This window comes from Rhinolophus sinicus, chromosome X, assembly GCF_036562045.2.
Source record: "Rhinolophus sinicus isolate RSC01 chromosome X, ASM3656204v1, whole genome shotgun sequence".
Classification (NCBI taxonomy): domain Eukaryota; kingdom Metazoa; phylum Chordata; class Mammalia; order Chiroptera; family Rhinolophidae; genus Rhinolophus; species Rhinolophus sinicus.
In genome coordinates this window covers 107,290,352-107,296,391 of record NC_133768.1, presented here as the reverse complement: position 1 = coordinate 107,296,391, position 6,040 = coordinate 107,290,352, and positions in this window count along the sequence as shown.

Here is a 6,040-nt window from a genome sequence, read left to right as displayed (position 1 = left end):
CCTAGCACATGTGTCTGGCCTTCTACGATCCCCAGGAATACTTAAGAGCTCTCAAAGCACCTTTTTTTTAATAGTTCAAGTCAATTATTTTATTGAGGGAGATAAGTTACTGAAATGTGAACTGGTTGTAGGCAAAGGGAAGAAACCTGTTAGAAATCAGGTGTGTTGATAGAGGAGAGAGAACTAAATTTTCTGCCCCACACAAAAAAAAGTTTCTGTATTTTGCCATGGCTCAATTTATTGTGGGTCACTGTCCATTCAATGGATTCTGAAGACCGAATGAGATAGGATTCTTTTAGATATCAACCAAGAGTCTTTAGGTCTTTTCTCAGTCAAGGCATCCAGCGAAACCAGAATTTATTTTTCAGATTCCTCTGGAGAAATAAAAAGTCTTTTTCTCAGAATGCTGTGCCAATTCATAGCCACACCGGGAAGGCAGAAGAAGTACTCACCAGCGAAGACCCCACCCAAAGACTGGCATCAAATCCCCCTATTGGCATGTCATTCCCAGATATCCCACTTGTGTTTTTGGTCTTGTTCTTGTTTGGCCCCACTGGTATCACAGCTTCATGTAACTATGAGGTTAAATAATTGCCACTGATTGTTGTTGACAAACGTCCTGCAGCTAAGGCTTTTCCCTAAGCATGAGCTCTGAGTCAGGTCAAATAATGACAAGCCCTGAATAGGTTTTTTCTAGGAACCTTCCTGACAGGTCAAACAGTGACATTTTTCAGGGGTGGGATTTTTTTGGGGGAGCTACCAAACCACTGTACCCCTCCAGTGTCTACAAAGCTGCTTGTTTATACAGCTTCCAATGGTTGTGAGGCTACTGGCTTTCAAGGCTATCATGGAACCATGGGCGAGGTGGGCGAAAATAGAAGTTTAAAAGCCATGGAACCTGATGTTTTCACTGAGATTCAGTGAAATTCAGTGAGAGATTCAGCAGTTTTTTGTTTTTTTTTACTAAACACTCCTTAAATTGTTGCAATCCTTTCATTAATTTCCATAGATCTAGAAAAGTTGATTTTGACAAATTTTTTTGTCAACAATTTCATTGTTTTTATCAAGTTGTCAGATTTATATAGGTTCTCACTCTGTCATTCTGGACATGTCCAGTTCTACTGTATGGTTTTAATGAATACCTCTTTTCAGATTAAGGTATTTTCTTGTATTCTTTGTTTGTGTAGGAATTTTTATCACGAAAGATTGTTGAATTTCGTCACATGATTTATCTGCATCTATTGAGATGATCATATGATTTTTCTCCTTTAATTTGTTTATGTAGCGAATTACATTGCTTGGCTTTCAAATGCAAAAGTAATCTTGTATTCCTGGGATACATCCTATTTTGTCATGATGATTTATCCTATTTATATAGTACTGAATTCTATTTGCTAATATTTGCTTAGGGTTTTTCCATCTATTATAATGAATGAGGTTGTTCCATTTTTCCTTTCTCTTAATGCTTTTGTCCATCAGTAGGAGGATGATGGTGGCCTCAGGAAACAAGTCAGGAAGTGTTCCCGCATTTTCTGTTCTCTGGAAGATTTTGTGCAAAACTGGAATTTTTTCTTGCTTGACTAGCTATTTGGTAGAACTTGCCAGTGAAGCCATCTGGGCCTGGAATTTTCTTTGTGGAGAGGCTCCTGATCAGTAATTCAATTCTTTGGTTTCTAACTCTTGTCAAATGACTTTTGTATTTTATATTTTCTAGGAATTCATCCATTTTATCTAAATTTTCCAATTTGTTGACATATAATTCTTCCTAATAATTTCTTATTATTTCTTTAATATCCGAGACATCTTTTGTGGCCTCTTTTTCATTGCTGCTGATGGATATTTTACAGGATAGGTATAAGAAGATACAGTGTATGATTTTTCTCTATCTGTAAAAAACTTTTATTATGATAACTGAATTTTTTCTAAATATATCTTACTTTTAAAATTCCTGATACTTGTTCCTATTGTAAATGTTTTAGGAGTTACCGGAATCCGGTGCGTCTTCCCCATGAGATATTAGATGGAAAATTCTAGGTATATTATCAGTAATGTTATAAGATTTCCTGAAAAAAATGTTTTTCCAATTCATATTTTACCTATCACTATTTTTCTTTTTTTGTTGTTGTTGAGTACTTCTTTTAAATTTATTGGGGTGACAATTGTTAGTAAAATTACATAGATTTCAGGTGCCTATCATTAATTTTCATGCTGTCTTCCTAGTCATCGTTCCAATCTTCCATTCTCCTCTACAAACCCTACATTCTAGCAATATTTCTCTGGTCACCAACCCATAAACACATCACACTCTTTTTCACCTCTGGTCTTTGCTTCTGCCATTCCCTCTACCTTTAATGCTTTTCATCACCTACCTCCTTCTCTCAGAGTCCTAACCATCCTCACGCAAGGCCCTCCTGAGATGAGTGAATTTCACTCTCGTCCCCACACTCCCTTTATCCTCCCCCAAAGGAACAGCTGGTGTAGCATTCTCTCTGTCATGACTTCAGGGAGGCAGAGCTACACAGAGAGGCAGAATGGAAAGATCAAAATGAATACAAGTAACATGGAAATGTGGGAGATGTTCCCAGTCTGTAATAGAAGTATAGAAAAACCCCCTCTTCCCTAGTTTTTGTTCCTATGTGTTCTGCTGTGGGTATCTCAAGGCAATCGCCCTTTGGGAGAGTACTGTCTCCCTGTGACACTGACATAGAATTTGAAAATACCAGTTACTTGTTTCTCATACTACCTGAGCATCTTGCTCTTTTAGAAAGTTTTGATGCACAAGCAATATCAACATCTGTTTCAAGGATCTCTGCTGGAATTGCAGCTTCACACAGCCAAATTGCCTATGCTTCCATCAAGGAAATGGCTATTTATTTTATGCAGCCATCTGGGCTCTAACTAGGATGCTTTGTCATTTGTGGTCTTGTTTTCTGGCTTTTTCTTTTCAGGATAAAAATTTGATGACTTCATAATCAATTTTTCTGTCAATAATATATATATACACAGACCCATTCAAACTTATGAGTTAATGTTCCATGAGTTCTTTACAATGTTACTGTGGTGATATTTTGGTCTAGCATCTTTTGTTTCCCTCCCCCTCCCCCAACGGCTGTTATTTGGATCTACAACATTTCCACTTTAGTGAAAAACAAGTTAATAAACTCCACAGGGCCCATATGCAGTTGCCTGAAGACTTTTTGCGGGACTCCACTTCCTTTGAAAAGAGTCAGGCTGTTTGGAGATTCAATATGCTACCAAATGGGATTCTCCCCTACCTTCCTACTTCTCGACAGTCTACCAAGAAAATGGTTTATCTTCTCACTTTAATAAACACTCTTTATCATCACAAACATTAGAAACTTTTCCACATCCATTATGATGGCTTCTCAAGAGGAATATCACAAATGACTTGTGATCAAGAGTATAATTTCAGTGACTACCAGGGTCAGGGTATTGGGGGGTAGGGGGGATCTGAAAATAATCTGTCTTTTAAAACGCCATTCCCCCTTTTGAAGTAAATTTACTCAGAATTATGATTCTGATAAAGTCTTTCAAGTATTCTTATTTGAAAAGAAAATACTCCATTGACAACACATTATTTCTCATCTTCCTGGCTATCTCACTTAGCCCGGAATGGAGCCATGAAATAGGAAGAACATGTAAAGATCTGTAAGCAGCCCAAATAAACGTTGCAGAGTTCACACCCCAAAGCTTATAGACTTTATTCATAGAGGAGTGTTTCACCCACACTCTATTTATTCTTAACATTACACACAATTATATCTGGTTTTCCAGCCCATTGCAGATTAGAATCAGCCAATTAGAATGGAGAGAGGCGCTGCCAAGAGAGAGTTAGAAATGTTATCAACAGAAGACACAAAACTGAAAATTCACAGCCGTTCTAGGGCCTTTAAAATTGGGCAAAATGCCTTTCACACCTCCAGACCCATGAGAGCACACTGTGTTACAACTCAGTGCAATCATCGATGTTCAGAATGATAACTTGGAGTCATCGAGAGGATGCATTACGTTCGGAATTCTCTCTGTAGGAGAACAGAGAGTGTGTAATATATTTTAGGAAGAAGTCCATCCAAAATAATTAGTATTTTAAAAGGTAAGGCTCAGCAATATAGACTGGTTTACTGAAAGCTGGATTACTGAAGTCACCTCCTATCCTTTCTTCTGCCTCCAATCTCTCCATCCAACCCCCAACTACCTGGCTCCATCAAATCATCCTTTAGCTTACTACAAGATTAATTTTCTGAAAGCAATAGCTCTGATCAATTTACTTCCACACTTAGGAACCACCAATGGTTCTCCTACACCAATAAAACAAAATACTCAACTTATCATTTAAAGACTTTCCACAGTGTAGCCTCAATCTATCTTTCCAGTTGTATTTACCACCGCTCCTCTCCAGCTCAGTAGTTTTCAACATTGTCTCTAGACCAGCAGAACCAGTAACACCTCGGAACTTATTAGAAATATACACTATAGGGCCCCACCACAGAATGATTAAATCAAAAGGTCTGGGGGTGGGGCCCAGCAATCTCAGTTTTAAAAAGCCCTCCAGGTGATTCGAACACACCGCAAGTTTGAGAACCACCAATCCAGCCAATCTGAATGGCCATCACATAATTGTACTATACCTCTCCTGTCTCTATGGTTTGCTCATGATGTTTCCTTTGTCTGGAATCCCCGTTGCCTTTGTCCCCCTTATCAAATCCTATATGTTCTTGAAAAAGTACCTCTTCAGGGAGTATCCTATATTCTACCCAATCAGATGCAACTTCTTTCTCCTACAAACCCTCACAAAAAGGTACTTGCAGCCCATTCATTCATGTTTCCATTCAATTAGTATTCATTCACTAAAGTTCGCTAGGTGCCAGGCACATGGCACTGGGGATGCAGGTGGACAAGTAAATAGGAAATTATACCTCAGTGTCCCATGCAGGTAACTGTGAGAACACAGATAAGGAACATCTCTCCCAGACATCAAGGTTTGATAACACTTTTTACAGAAAGTGTCATCTGAGCTGAGTATGACAAAAATAAGTAGAGATAATCAGTGTGGAGAAATTTTTAAAAGAATAAGTGACATGTAATCAAAATCTGTTTTAAGTAAAAATTCATACGTGATATAAAAGTACAGAGTTAAGTTGACTGGTGTAAACAAATACTCTTACCAGAATGTTAAGGTCTCTTCAGGAATCTTTCTCTTCCCTCCAACAGCTGTTGTTAATACAAAGATACTAGTCAATTCAATTATCTCCAAAGTGTGCTAGTCATATTCCTGGCATGTTGGAGAGTCCCTTTCCTGAAATCCCTGAAGATTAACTTACATGTGGTCTATTTCTAAATTCTGCAGCCAGCTTTCCAGCCTCAAACCAGCCTAAACTATTGCTAGAACCACCATATTATCATTCTTGCTTTGACCACCTAAGACCCCAATTAGAACCTCACCAACCTCTCTATCAAATGTCAACTGTCTCTCTTTTTTTGAAATTATGCATAGAATCAATACAATTTCTTTTGTTTTAATTAAAGTTTATTGGGGTGACAATTGTTAGTAAAGTTACATAGGTTTCAGGTGTACAATTCTGTATTACATCATCTATACATCACATTGTGTGTTCACCACCCAGAGTCAGTTCTCCTTCCATCACCATATATTTGACCCAATTTACCCTCATCTACCACCCTCCGCTCTTACCCTCTGGTAACCACTAAACTATTGTCAACAAAGGAACAAGACAAACACACAAAGAAACAAAAATTCAGCTCTCTTGTTAAAAAACGTCAAAGCTACCTAGAAATGTCCCCCAGTTCTAATGTCACATCAGACAATTGACCTTCATCCACAGAGTCCCAAAACTTAAAATGACCTACCTCCTATTGTCAATTACGCAAACTACCATCTTTGGTTACTTCAAGGTCAGATGACCCTCAGGCTGTCAAGGGTCTGAGATCCTTGAGAGCTAGTGTTTGAAGTGACTCCTGGGCGGAAGAAAGCTATTTCCCAGTTCACTGGAGGCTCCCC